This window comes from Panthera pardus, unplaced genomic scaffold (genome assembly GCF_024362965.1).
Source record: "Panthera pardus isolate Hobbes unplaced genomic scaffold, ASM2436296v1 HiC_scaffold_4, whole genome shotgun sequence".
Taxonomy (NCBI): Eukaryota; Metazoa; Chordata; class Mammalia; order Carnivora; family Felidae; genus Panthera; species Panthera pardus.
Window position 1 is genome coordinate 10,418,881 of NW_026526969.1, and position 15,248 is coordinate 10,434,128.

A 15,248-nucleotide genomic window follows, 5' to 3' on the forward strand; every position below is an offset into this window, starting at 1 on the left:
TAAAGAGGTGATTAAGTTAAAACAGAGTCATTAAGGTGGGTTCTAATCCATTCTGGTTGGTGTCCTTGTAAGATGAGATCAGGACACAGACACACAGAGACCATATGAGGACAAAGGGAGAAGACGTTTGTCTATAAGCCACTGAGAGAGGCCTCAGCAGGAACCAATCCTCTTGACACCTTGATCTTGGACTTCCGGCCTCCAGGCTGTGACCCAATAGATCTCTGTTCTTCAAGCCTCTCAAGTCTGTGGTATTCTGTTATGGTGACCTGAGTTAAAGAATATATCTTTTTTTTTTTTAATTTTTTTAACGTTTATTCATTTTTGAGAGACAGAGACAGAGCATAAGTGGAAGAGGGGCACAGAGAGAGGGAGACACAGAATCTGAAGCAGGCTCCAGGCTCCAAGCTGTCAGCAGCCTCAGGTGCCCCCAAAGAATCTATCTTTTAACCCCCCACAACAGCCCAGGGAGGTGGGTGACGTGAACAGCAGGGAGTAAGAGGTCTGGTGAGGTCAGACCCTTGCCCGGGACAGCCTGGCAGAGCCCCCCGAGCCAGTGGCTCTAGCACAGTCGGTTTCTTTCCTGGGATCGTTCCAGGCTGGACAGGCGGTACCCGCCTTGGCTGGGGTCTCCCTCCACCGTGACCTGTGGCTGAAGTTGTTTCTCCTCCAACTACGCCCCGAAACACTGTGTCCTCGGTGACCACGTGGGCTGAATCGATGCCTTTGTTTCCCAATTCATGAACTGTAGGCGGCAAGAACGAGAGCGGGGCAGCCGGGCCAGGGTCTGAGCCAACAGCATTGCTTAGGTCAGCGAAGCGCGAGCCAGAGGGTCCCTGGAAAGTCTCGGGCACTTGATGGTGGCCAGTGGCGTGGCTTAAAGGCTAAGGGACGGGGCCAGAATAGCCGTGTCTCATCTCGGTGTGTGGGTCTGAACCAGAGGTGGTAGCAATGTTACAGCACAGACAGGGCCCGTCTGCTCCACACTGAGCCCTTTGTCGACCAAGGCCAGACCTCTGGCTGCTGGCTGCGAAAATTCCAAGTGCTTTAAAGTCCTACCTTAGGAAGTTTCTACTGGTGGAATTTATGGTTCACATTCATTTTCAGACCCCCCCAGTGACAAGCAATGGGCGCCTGTAGCCTATACCAACATCCCATCAATACCTACCTCCCCAGGAGCTCCAAACATGTGTCTCCTTCCCAGAGACCTTAAAACCCCATCAGTATCACTGTCCCCATGGGTTAAAGAGAAGGCAGGGAAATGCTCTTCCTTCTTGAATCGTGTTATTTATTATTTGTTTTCCTAGTGGTTCCTGCTTCCTGGAGACAGCATCATCACGTGTATGCCTGGTATGCGCTTTCTTTCCTGGGGGCCGGGATGCTGGGTGGTAAAGTCAAAGACTGGGACTTCCCCTTGGAGAAGACAGAGCACTTCTGCTGCGTTGCCCCCAAGAATCCGTCATAATGCATCAGGCACGATTTCGTCCGTGGAGTTTGGAGTGGAACAAAATTGCTTACCCATTTGTATTTCAGCCATGTGCAGGCCGTTCCTTCATCTGTAACATCATCTTCAAATAAAAAGGAGAGTGCTGGGCATGCCCCTCCCCTCTCTTGATCTTATACACAGTGCACACACATACGTTGCAGGCACTGAGATATTCAGAAGTGCAATGTGCTGGGAGTCAGACCTACCCAAGTTCGAACCCTGGGCCCACCACCTACTTGTTATACCAGCAGGCCCGAGGAAGCAAAGACCACCGTGACAGCCTGGGAGAGGGCCCGTCACGACAGAAGCCCGAGATAAGGCACTGTCCCATAGCCTGGGGCTGATGAGAACCAGGAGCCAGATGGATGAGCCTAGTGGTCTTCCTCTGCTCCTGCTGAGCGGGGGAGGAGTGTGTGGGGGGGGGGGGTTGTCCAGTGTCTTTGGCCCTCAGGGTGGGAGGCAGGTACTGGAAGGAGAGATGTGACACAGGATTGTCAAAGAAATGGCAAATGCCAACACAGTATGTGACCACCCAGAGCTCTAATGGAGGGTTCAGAATCTTGGCTCCATGGTGGGTCTTAGGCATCTGTAAAATCCCCAAAACCATTTGCAACGGTGTGTGTGTGTGTGTGTGTGTGTGTGAGAGAGAGAAAGAGCACGTGAGTGCATATAGCCACGTGCATCCCGTGGGGAAGAGCATCCAGGACTCTCATCAGGGTCTCACAGTGGGTCTGTTGCCACCACTCTCCCCAAAAAGGCTTAGAATCACTGCCTGAATCACCTCCATGGCCACCCGGGGCCCTGCCCGCAGTGCACCTGTGCAAGGGTGGTCTGTCTGTCCCCATAAACCCCCACACTCCATTCTTCACACAGCAGCCAGAGCAGCCCCTTGGAAAAGTCACAGATCTTGGCACGTCCTGCTCTGGCATAAGGCGTCCCTAGATTATCCCTTTCTTTTTGCTAAGATCCGTACCTTCCTCCGTGGACAGCAAGCCTCCTGACGATCCTGTCCCTTCTCAATTTCTGTCTTTTGTCCTACATTCTCTGCTCCAGCCACTCACAATCCCCTGGGTGCCCCATCTTGGGGGGAACCAATACTCCAGGTTTCCTAATATCATGGGGCTTCCCAGGTCTCAGGGCTTTCAATGCTAAACTGGGACAGTCCCAGCAAACCAGGACAGCTGGTCACCCGAGCTCCATTCTCTCCTTCCCCTGGCATCACTGCTCCCTCCTCATTAGCAACCAGCCACCCTACCCACCCCGAGTTACGTGCCCCTCATCTGTGCACCCAGAGAGCCCTGTCAGAACACCCACCCAGATGAACTATAATTGCTTATTTAATCATCTCTCTTCCTGCTGCCTTATTCACGGCAGCATCCCTGAACCAAACACATGATACAGATTAGCTGAGCGATGTGTGTGGTTGGGGCAGGAAGGAGCGGGTGATTCCATGCTGAGCAACCCCGATGTTCCCTCCCTGCCTGGGGATCTGCCTTGCAGCTCTGTAGCTCTGGCATCAGTCAGGAACATCTGATTGCCAGCAACAGAAAAACGTTCCGAATACCGTAAGCCTCACTCACTATTAGGGGGCTTGAGGCAGCTGAGAGTTGAAAGGGAAGCCGGAGGGGGGTTCCCCCAGGAAAATCAGCTGGTGGGTGGAATATGGCAGGCCTCACCATAACTATGGGATTTGAATTTCAGGGACGCGGCATCACATCAGCATCAGGGCCAGAGCAAGTAGGGGTGTTGTGACTGATGCTCCCACAGTATTAGTCCATGATGGCTGCCATTAAAAATATGACAAACTGGGGCACCTGGCTGGCTCAGTCATTAGAACACGTGCCTCTTGATCTCAGGGTTGAGAGCACGAGTCTCATATTGGATGTAGAGCTTACTTAAAAAAAATACCACAGGGGAGCCTGGGTGGCTCAGTTGGTTAAGCATCAGACTCCCGGTCTCAGCTCAGGTCATGATCTCGTGGTCTGTGAGTCCAAGCCCTGCATCGGGCTCTGTGCTGACAGCGTGGGACCTGCTTGAGATTCTCTCTCTCTGCCCCTCTCCTGCCCACTCACTCTCTCTCTCTCTCTCTAAATAAACTTAGAAAAAAATGTTTTGAATACCACAAACTGAGTGACCTACACACCATAAATGTACTGTATCATAGTTCTGGAGGCTGATATACAAGGCATCGGCAGGACCATCTTCCCTCTGCAAGCACTGGGGGAGGCCCATTCCCGGCCTCCCTCCCAGCTTCTGGTGGTTTCCTGCCTTGTGGTAATATCACTCTAGTCTTTATGTGGTGGCCTCTCTGAGTTTGTGTGTCTCTGTCCGATTTTCCCCCTTTTACAGGGACACCAGCCTTTTTGGATTAAGGGCCCAGCTACTCCAGTATGACCTCACCCTAACTGATGACATCTGCAATGACTCTATTCCCAAATAAGGTCACATGCTCAAGTACTGGGGGTTAGGACTTCAACATACCAATTTAGGGAGGGGGAGACCACTCGACTTATAATACCCACCAAGACAGAGGATAGGGAGAAAGGAGGTCCCTCATAACCAACTGAGGGTGCCATCCCCGGAAAAAGGGAGAATGAAGGCTGGGTGGTTTGACAACGGGTGCCCTGGTGGCTACATGACAGACTCCTTAGCTGATCAGGTGATCAGATGGCAGAGGGCCAGCATGGCAGTGAACACCTTTGTCCCACCCCTTAGGGAGTAAGAACACAGACTTCAGTCAAGTCCACCCAATGCACCCACTTAGCGGTGAGCTAAGTTACGAGCACCTCTTGCTGTTCAGCCCTGTTCAGGCACTGGGCTGTGGCAGTAAAGAAGCCAGACGATGGGGCACCTGGGTGGCTCAGTTGGTTGAGCGTCCAACTCCTGACTTCAGCTCAGATTATGATCTCACGGTTTGTGAGACCGAGTACGGAGTTGGGCTCTGTGCTGACGGTGCGGAGCCTGCTGGAGATTCTCTCTCCCTCTTTCTCTGCCCCGCCCCCTCATGCACACATGCACACACACACTGTCTCTCTCAAAATAAATAAATGAACTTTATATATATAAAGAAGCCAGATAAAGTCCCTGCCCTCTTGGGACTTCTATCCCCGGACCTCTGATGATCCCCTTCCAGAGGGAAGTGGGGCCTCACCTTTCCCACCGGCGTCCTTCCTGCTGTGGTATCAGTGCTCTGAGACAAGATCCCTACAACACTTCTCCTGGTGGGGCGGGGGCGGGCGCGAGGAGGGGAGACAATGGCCACATGAGGTGTCAGCCCCTACCCCCACCCCCTCCATCTGTTCCCCCCCCCCTTGTCTTTGTCTCTGGAACTAAAACAGGAGGTGAGTTTATCAGACACAAATTGCTCAAGGACCTCATTCATTTTGTGCAGTAATTAAATAGAAGCTGTTTGGAAATATGATTATAGATGGGCCCATCAAAGCAAATTAAATCTTTGAAGAGTAATGGCCTAATTAGCTTCCAGATTCTGCCATTAAAAAAATCCAAATGCCCTATTGTCCCAAACCAGGAAATATCTGGGCCCAGCTGTGAAAGGCATCAAAGGTGGTTGTGGATTCCGAGGGGAAAAGGGACTGAGGGTACAGACCCATTTATCAAGATTAACCTGGCTGGCCAGACCTCTGTTCCTTGTTTATTTATTTACTTGCTTCACAGGATCTTCTCGGTGGACATTTGTGCACAAAGCATGCACTCTGGGAGTTCTTGGCTCAAACTCCTGGCCACCCCCTCCCTCCCCTTGCTGCCCAGACCCTGGGCTCAGCCTCTTTGCTTTCCTTCTTAAAGCTGACCTCACACACCTGTCCCGTTTCCTCAAGACCAAGCCTGTCTCCGCAGCAGTCTGCCCCACGCCAATCCTCGTCACTTTCAGTTTTCCCACTGACCTTGGAGATAAGACCGACGAGGCCCCGGAAAGTTCTGGGATGTACGGGAATGTCTCTGGTCCTGTTCCTGGGTGAGCCCGGACTTTGAGTAAAGGATGCCCCCGTGGGCCCCGGGGCTCCTCTCTGGCCAGCTTCCCGAGGTGGGGCACACGCTGCCCTTGACGGTCACCCTTCAGCTCCCCTCTTACAGTAGCTGTAAACGTTCCTCACGTTCCCACACTGAACAGCGCTTTTCTCCCTGGGCCAAGGCCCCGGACACGTGTCCAGGCCTAGCCAATCAGAACACTTGATTTCCCTGGCCAAAGTGATTGGTCAACGTTGGGCATGTGACCCAAGCTGAGCCAATCAGAAACAGGGTTCCATGTGGGCTTTCCCGTAGACTGGCTGAGCCGGGAGTTGGCGTTTGGACGAGCCGCGCACGGGGGAAGTCGCCCCGCAGGCCGGAACCCTGCACCCTCCTGGTCGGGAGGGAGACCTCCCCGGATTTTCGGTTAATACATGAGCCTTTCATTTTTCGCTTCTGCCGGTTTGAGTTGGAATGCCTGCAGTCGAAACTGCTCGAGTTCAAGCTTCTCCCTTTCCGTGCCCCCAACCCAATTGCCAGCACATTGGCAGCCTCATGGGGCTCCAGCTGGGGACCCCCTTCTTTGCCCCCACTGCCCAGGACAGTGACTGTTTTGGAGTTTCATCCCTACAGGTCCCCTCACAAGCAGATAGGATTCCCTCTGCACCCCCGAGATTGGGTGCTAAGACCCGTGTTAAAATTTTATTAGGAGAAACACTTGTGGGAAAAACTGGGGTCCCCTAAGCCCACGATGTAGGGTGAACACTGAGGGAAGGCAAGAATGAGGGAGGGGCTGTGGGGTGGAGCATCGTAGGATCTTGGCAAGGCTGTTGGGGAGGCCTGGAGTCCTCAGTCACCAGCTGGGAGCAGCATGTCCCAGAGCACAGCACTGGGGGTCCTGGGTCAGTCCACCTCCCTGCAGGGGGAGGTCTGCGAGGAGACTCTCACGCTGGGGGTCTTACCCCTCCCTTTGTAGGATCCCCAGGCTGGACCCTGAGGAGCAGGGCTGAGTGCCAGGGCGCCCAGCCTGAGCTGCTCCTGATGGGGACCCTCTGTGCACCAGGGGCCAGCTCTGACTTGACAGCAAACTGTATCTAATGACACTTGTCTGTTGCTAATAAAGGACTTTGGAGCCTCACTTATTGCCTGTGTGTTCCCTGCATCGGACGTAACTCGCTGAGCTCAGTGTCTTGGGCAGTAAAAATCTCTCCTGGGGGTGTTTTGTGGATTGAAGTCATTCACCCACTCATTCATTCATTCATTCTTCATTCACGTGTTCATTTGTTCCTTCACTCACTTGCCAGGTGGTTTGGGTGGCCAGTTGGAAATGTGAAAATTGGAGTGAATGAGTGGGTTTTGGGCACTGCCATCATGGAGCTAGAGAGTCTAGGGGGGAAGACTGATCAAAATAAAGCAAAAAAGTAACAAAATGATTACCACTGTCATGATCAAGAGGGATTAGCTGTGTGTGTATGCTGGGTGGGATGAAAAGGGGCGAGGGAAGGGGCACTGCCTGGGACGGAGTGGTCCTCTTTGAAGAGGTAACATTTATAGCTGACATTCAAAGGATCAGGAATGAGCCCCGGGGGGTGAGAAAGGTTGGATATGAACAAAGGAGAGGCTGATCCTCTCCTCTCTGGGCCTGGAGAGCTGCAGTTGCGGGGTGTAGGTCACAGAACCACAGCCCTCCAGTGGTGGTGAGAAAGCTAGGCTGGCCTCGCCAAAGGAGAGGTCTGGTCCGGAGCCCTCTGAGACTCAACCTGGGTGCCCTATGTTTGCTAGCAGGTGGCAGAGGGAGAGGGGACAGGGCTAGCCTCCAGTAAGAAGAGTCACCAGCCTGGAAGCCCCGTGGGTTCCTTTGACCAGAGCCTTGAACTACCTACCTTCTCCTCATCAAGTCATTGTAGATAAGAAGATACAACCACCACTGATTTAATAACAGCTTGGGGCAGGGGGCAAAATACTGCATCAGAGATGATCATTGGTCGTGAGATACATGCAGATTTCAGGAACATTAAAATATGGGAGGAAACAGAATCTTAGAATCAAGGAAATGCAGAAATTGTGGAGTGAATTGTGGCCCCCAAAAGATATACCTAAGTTTTAACCGCCCTTCTTTAGAAAAGGGATCTTTGCAGATGTAACTAAGTGAAGGATCTCGAGATGAGAGCATCCTGGATTAACAGAGTGAGCCCTAAATGCAATGACAAGTGTCCTTACAAGAAACAAGAGAAGACACAGGCATGTGGCGGAAAAGAGCCAGGACCTGAAGTGATGCTCCTTCAAGGAATACCAAGGATTGCCAGCAACCTCCGGAAGCCAGAGGCCTGGAATGTATTCTCCCTCAGAGCTGCCAGAAGGAACCAACCCTGCTGGTACCTTGACTTTGGACTTCTAGTCTCTAGACCTGTGAGAGGATGCAGTTCCGCTTTTATAAGCCCGCTCGCCCCCCAGTTTGCGACACTTTGTTACAGAAGCTACAGGAAACGAATACAGCTTCGAAATGGGGAACAATTTTCCAGAGTTTTCAGAGAGGTATAGAGCGGGGCTCTGGGTGCAAAGATGACACAGCCAAAGAAGGAGCCTGGAGATGTGCCCAGAAACCAGGAGGTGGGGAGGCCTGAGTGCCCAGGGCCCTTAGGGTACCTGGCATGGCTCAGTGCTCCCCAGAGGGCAGGCCAGGCCAGGGTTGGACCAGGAAATGACCGTCCCTGGAAACATCTGGAATGGCCAGCTGAGGCAGGGAGGCATCTCCAAGGCCCCACTTTCTTCATTATGATGCAGAACCAACAAACACACATGGTAAAAGTTAACACTGGACACTACATGCCGGCGTATATGTGTATTATCGCCTGTAACCCAGCAAGAGGACAGTATGTTACTCTCCCCATTTTATAGCCAAGGAAGTTGACCACAGAGTCATCCAGTAACTTGCCCAAGGTCACACGGGTGGCAAGTAGCAGAGCCAGGAGAGGGGCCTCTGCTCCCATCTCTGTGGCACTGCCGGGGCTGCTGCTAATGACCTTCGGGGCTGTTCCTGGAGACCTTTCTTCCCCTCCTGGGGCCTCAGTGGCCTCACCAGAAGGGAGGGCGTGGACTCCAGGTTCTTGAGCAAAGTGTGTGCCACAACAATCAGGGAACTTCTGCAAAACCCACCCGGGCCTCTCCCTGTGAGCAGAGATCAATAGTGTGCATTTTGTACAAGTTCCCTGGGTGCCGCTCCCAGGGTGGGTCTCAAGAACCCCCAACCAGGAGAATCCTCTGATCCTCCCAACACCCCAAATTCCTCCCGAGGAGGCAGCTGGAGCGGAGAAGGTTTGATTTATTCATGTTCATTACGGGTTAGCTTTGCGGAGCTGTGGGGAGATGGGCTGGCAGGCCGGGTTGCAAATGAAAGCCAAACGCATTCTAAATTATGAAATGCACAAAAAACCCCGGAAACCAGGCTCTTTCATTCAGATCCGGAGGATTGGATGCCGTATCCTTGGCAACGAGGGTTGAGAAAAACAAGTCTTTCTCCCGCCAGTGTGGAGAGGCCCAGGCTTCCATGTTAGGATGGGACGCAGGGCCTTTCTTTGGCCTCCTGCGCTCGGCTCCGACACTCCTTCTGGATCAACCTTGTGTGTGATTGTTGATTTGTGGGGCCGGGAGGGAAGCCAGAAAATGGTGCAATTGGAGAAACTTTCCGGACACGGCATGAAAAACGCAGACCCGAGAGTCACGTTGATCTAATTTCCGCACAACTGTTGCAAACCAATTCCCATTCCCCGATTTCCTTAATCTTTTTGATAAATGGGCCCTATAATTACATCTCCGTTCGAGATGTCCAAGAACAAAGACTTCAAGCCTGGGAGGTAAAATAGTTGCTTTGTCATCACATTATTCAAAGGCGACAAGGAACACGTTCAGGATAAATTTTGCTTTTCGTTTAATTTACCCCATATTGATTTTCATCGGTGCGATTTAAGCAATTACCTCTGAGCTAATTCTTAGTTAAGAAGAAGTTAAAAGTTGCACCACGGGGACATTAAGATCTTGGAGCTTCGTGATATGGACGGAGCCATAGAGACCGGGGATGTAGCTGCCACTTGTCTCCATTTCCACAAGGTAACGATCCCGTAAAATGGCACAGGTTGTGAGGGGAGGGGCAGCCGCTGTTCGAAGAGGAGGTCCACGGCCCACGAATGTGGCGTGGGGCTCCACATTGTAGGTGGGTACCCTGCAAACACGAGAGGGTTAAGTGTCCCGAGATGGGTGGGAGCTGTGATCTGCTCTGCAGGATACCCCACCCCCTTAGAGTATGGGTGGATGGGGCGGGTCAGGGATTCACAGCCTGTGAAATAACGGTGAGTGGAGGTATGGCCCCCGGAGGGAAAGGGGAGAAAGCCTGGAGGTAAAATAACGGGTGCCACTTAACGAGCTGTGTTGGGAAAGGCAGCCATTTGGTCCCTGCTTGGTCACATAGGGATGGACCCTGGCCTGGAACCCTTCTTTCTCAGGAGGTAGGGAGCCCGCGCAGGCTGGGAAGGGATGATTGCCTCGCATGGGGGGACCTTTACGTATTTCAGACCCAGTGTGTGTTCCTTCGTTCTGCTCGAGCGTGCGGGTCAGTGGCCCTCGGGCGTGCCCGCGGCTGTCTGTATTTCAGACCCTACACGGGATGGGTTGGGGCCCTTCCACTGCAGCAGGAAGTGGGGTGCGGGCAGCCCATGGGGGACTGAGGCACGGCAAGGGGCTGGCGCTTGTGCATCTGTCCTCTCCAACCTCGCTGAGAGTAAACCCCGCCCCACCTGACCACCTGAGCTCGGTGTTGTGTGTGTGTGTGTGTGTGTGTGTGTGTGTGTGTGTGTGTTCTCCGTGGTCTCCGTCGTGCACTGGTCTCTTCCCTGGGTGGTACTTACTGCCTTCAGCTTGGCTGCACGTGTGTCACACTCTGTCCTGAGGCATCACCTGGCCGCCCAGTGATGCGAGAGACAGGCACCCTCTCTCATGCTCACCCGCACTCTGTGCTCCTGCTTCATCACAGGAAGAGACCGAGGCTCAGGGCGGGATGTGGCTCGAGGCCTCCCAAGAATCTCGTGGACACAGTCAGCGTTGGGTGGCACAAAAGGCGGAAGGCGCCTTCCAGGTGGGGGACAGGCACACGGGAGACCGGCAGAGAGGGAGCCACGGGAAGCAAAGGGCAGGGGTGCAATCCACGAAGGAGGGGCAGGGCAAAGGGGGGCTCTCCCCAAGGTCAGGCATTGACCTTTTCTCTCGTAAAGTCTTGATCTCTAAGACAGTTCAGAGGCTTGGAGGAGGCCAGGAATGTTAGGGAGGGTCTCCGCCCACCGGCGCCCACTGCCCCTCGGCCAAACCTCTGCCTGGCTCTGTAGGGGTCCAACTGGAGGAGCCCCAGGGAATGGGGAGAGAGTGGACGCCTGCCCCCTCCATAGCCCCGACGGGAGAGGCGTTGAGGCCGGTCCCTGGCCGTGCAGGAGTGGGCCCGCTTTCTCTGACCAAGGGCAGGCAGCGAGTGGCGGCTGGGCAGGGTTCACATTGTCCCCGGGGGCATCTCCAAGTCCGGAAAGGAGGCATCAGGGTGGGGGTGCTCCACCTGCCAGGTCATGTAAGCACAGGGCCTTTGTGCTGAGGCTTTTCAGACTAAGAAAACATTTGAAACAGGGAAAAGCTATCGCTGGCTGTGCAATATGGAAAAGAAATTGCAAAATCCGAATCAATACCAATTTAATTAAACATCTACAAAACGTCAAAAAAAAAAAAAAAATAGAGGCGCCTGGGTGCTCAGTCAGTTGAGTGTCCGACTTCAGCTCAGGTCACGATCCCAGGGTCGTGGGATTGAGCCGGTGTCGGGCTCCATGCTAAGCATGGAGCCTGCTTGAGATTCTCTCTCTCCCCCCGCCTCTGCCCCTCTCCCTCGTGCTAGTTCTCTCTTTCTATAAAATAAAATAAAATAAAATAAAATAAAATAAAATAAAATAAAATAAAATAAAATAAAATAAAATAAAATAAATAAAATAAAATACACCTACAAAATGTCACATCCTGGCTGCTGGTCAGCAGGGACGCAGGTTGACTCCCAGGTGGCTGCTTGTCAGGGGTACTGAATGAGGAGCATGGGGACACGTAGGTGCTGTTTCCTGAGGCCACCGTAACCAGTTACCACAAACCAGATGGCGTAAAACAATAGAAATGTATTTTCCCACACTTCCGGAGGTCGGTGTTCCAAAATCAAGGTGTTGGGAGGGCCACGCTCCCAACAGTCTCTAGGGGGTCTCCCCCCTTGCCTCTTCCAGCTTCTGGTGGTTTCCCTCCATCCTTGGCATGTGTGTGTTGGCTGCTTCACTCTGATTGGTCTCTGTCTGTGTCTTTGCACGGCCGCCTTCTCTGTGTGTACTTTTTTCTGTGTCGTGTCCTCTTCTTATAAGGACACCAGCCATCGGATTCAGGACCCACCCTAATCTAGCATGACCTCAAATGAGCTCAATGACATCTGCAAAGACCCTATTTTCAAATAAGATCACAAGATCTGAGGTTCTGCGTGGATGTGAATTTTGGAGAACATGCTATTCAACACACTACAGCCTCCAAGGTAAGAGTATCTAGGGGCCAGGAAGGACGGGAGTGGTCTTAAGGGGAGGGACAGGGCTGTCCCTTCAACCTCTGAGATGAGGAATAGCGTTGGCCCTGCCCAGGAGCCAGCCCTCCTGGCTGACCATTACCCTGGATGCCCCAGTGGCAGGGGGAGGTTGGAAGAAGATTGAGAGGGCAGAGAAGATTTCAGGAAGGGACGGTGGGGACAGGGAAATGGGGCATATCTGAGAGCAAGGATATACTAATGACAGAGATAATAAGAGTCAACATTCTTGAGTATTTAATGTAGACAGCTCTGTCCTGTTACAAGTTCTAAGTCATTGAGATCTCCTACCTGCCATAGAAAACAGGTACTGTTGTCATTACCATTTTACGGAAGGGGACCCTGAAACAAACTTGCTCAAGGTCACGTAGCTAGCAAGTGGGAGAGTGGGATTTGAACTCAGAACGCTGGCAGTCTGGCTCTCAAGCCTGTACCCATTCACACGGCCCAAGGCCGTCTCTACATGGAAGATACAGAGGCAGTTTGGATGGGGGAAGGCGAGGGGAAGACAACCCCCCTTCGCCCTGAGATGGGGGGTGGTGGGGAGGAGCGAGTTTGGGGTGTGTTGGGGGCGGGCAATGAGAGAATAAGTCCTTCTGGGACATGTTGAGTAGGAAGGGCCTTGGGACACGACGGCCACGGCTCGGTAAGCGGCCAGACCCTCGGGGGAATTGGAATTTGGGTTTGGACGGTTTGATGGGAGTTTATAGACCGAGAATCTGAATAAAGCAGAATATCCGCCCCCCCCCACCCCCCGCCAAGCCCCACCACCCATACACGTACACTCTTTCCCTCAATAGCCGGGCCCTCACTCCCACCTCTTTTCCTGCTTTCATACACAGCTCCCTTGACAGCCTGCCTCCCTCTGCCCGTGTGGACGCAGCAGCAAACGACAGCTATTTTGGGACCTGCTTCATCTTCACGTTATTCCTTCCCCCACTGGTTCTATTCGCATCAGCTACTTGGCACAAGGTTTTGAATTGTTGGTTTTTGCGCTAAATTCATTTCCCAGAAATGTCAAGCATCACCAAGGCCAAGAGCGGGGCATGTGTTGTTCTCTGTCTTTTGTTCTGAGGCTTCTCTTTTCATGCACAAATGCATTCTGTCATCTGGCAGCACATGGGACCCTGTGCCTTGAACTAAGCCAAGAGCTGCGGCCCCGCCTCCCACCCCCACCCCCCCCCACCCCCCACCTCCCAGCCCTGCCAGGGCGGCCTCCTGTTTCAGCATCCTTTTGACATAATTGCTTAGTATTTGATGAGGGGAAAGAGGAGGGGCCGTCTAGGCTCTCCAACCCTGAGGGAACTGTGGAGCCAGGGCAACACCCCGGGGCAGAGCCGGACAGACACCAGCCTGAGTTCCCTGCAAAGGTGGCCGCAAGTCTGTGTGATACGGGGGCCAGAAAGGGGCCTCTCCTCCCCAGCCCTCCTCCTAGGCTGTCCTAGGCAGACCTCCCGGCCGCGTGGGCCGGTGGGCAGTGCCGGCCTTTCTGATCCTTAGGACCCTGATGTCTGCCAACGCAGCACAAACCCGCCTGCTCTTTGGGCATCTTCTTGACGCTAAATCCTGTGTACAGTTATGAACATTAGGGGAGACTCTGGAGAGCTGAAACTTTTCTGATCACATCTACAACAGAGTGTCAAGGCTACTGGCATTGGGAATGTGAGATAGCCCTGGTCCCTCCGGTATTAGTTTTCCTTCTCGGATTCACATTTTTCTATAAGTGGTTTGGGCTTCCTCTGAGCCTGAACACACAGAACCAGACCTGTCACTTTGGGCCATGGGCCCGGTGAACCTGTCAAGCGGCCAGTCATTGAGGGTAGGACAGAAAATGACTGGCAGGTGGCTCACTGGGGTGTCATCTGCTCACTGGTGAGCCCTTAGAGTATGAGTGAGAGTGGAGGCCATGTCTCAGTATGTAATCATCATCATTGTCATCGTCATAAACAGTCATGTACTTGCTATGTCCCCCCCCACTGTTGTTGATGTTTTATATGTATTAATAATTAATCCGTATAGTAGTCCTGCTGGTTACCAGCAATGCCTTTGTCCAGGTCAAGGTCATCTGCAAGTGTTATGAGTTAAATTGTATCCTTCCAGAAGGTTTAAGTCCTAACCTCCAGTACCTGTGATTGTGACCTTATTTGGAAATAGGCTGTTTGCAGATGATCAAGTTAAGATGATATCATCAGGGTGGGCTCTAATCCAATACGACCGGCATCCTTATAAAAGGGGAAATTTGGACACAGAGATGCATACAGAGGGAGGACAATGTGAGACAGGAAGAAGACAGCCATCTACAAACCAAGGAGATCCCAAAGAAGGGGCCAACCTTGCCAACACCTTGATCTTGGACCCCCCAGGCCTCCAGGACCTAGAGACAATACGTTTCTGTTAAGCTGCCTAAGTTGTGGTTCTTGGTTATGGCAGTCCCAGCAAACAAATGAAATAGCAATTGTTTTATGAAGAAGCATCTCCCCTGGGAGATTGGTAAGGAAGTGGGGGGTGGGCAGGACCAGGAACGGGAGGAAGCCAGCAAGAGTGGGATTTCAGAATCGTGTTGGGGAGCATGGGATGTCATAGAGGGCCATGGAAACAGCCTGCGGCTCATTTTTGCAATACGAAGACCTTACATTACATAAATTGTGACCGGCCCAGAGACATCTGGGCTAAGGGGAAAATAAAACACCCAGCTCCCTGCCTTTGTCCTTGACCTATCCATCCACCCATCCACTCACTCACTTCAGAAAGCATTTATTGAACGCCTATTGTGGCTGAGACTTGCCAACTAAGAAAGCTTGAGGAGATTTAAAAAAAACTTTGGATGAGGAGCGCCTGGGTGGCTCAGTCGGTTAAGCATCTGACTTTGGCTCAGGTCGTGATCACGAGGTTTGTGGGTTCAAGCCTCACGTTGGGCTCTGTGCTGACAGCTCAGAGCCTGGAGCCTGCTTCGGGTTCTGGGTCTTCCTCTCTCTCTGTCCCTCATCTACTCATGCCCTGTCTCTCTCTCTCCCTCTCTCAAAAATAAATAAACATTAAAAAAATTATTTTAACTTTGGGTCAACTATTTTTATTTATTTTTTTAAATTTTTTTAATTTTGAGAGAGAGAGAGAGAACATGAGTGGGGGAGAGGAGCAGAGGGAGGGAGAGAGAGAGAG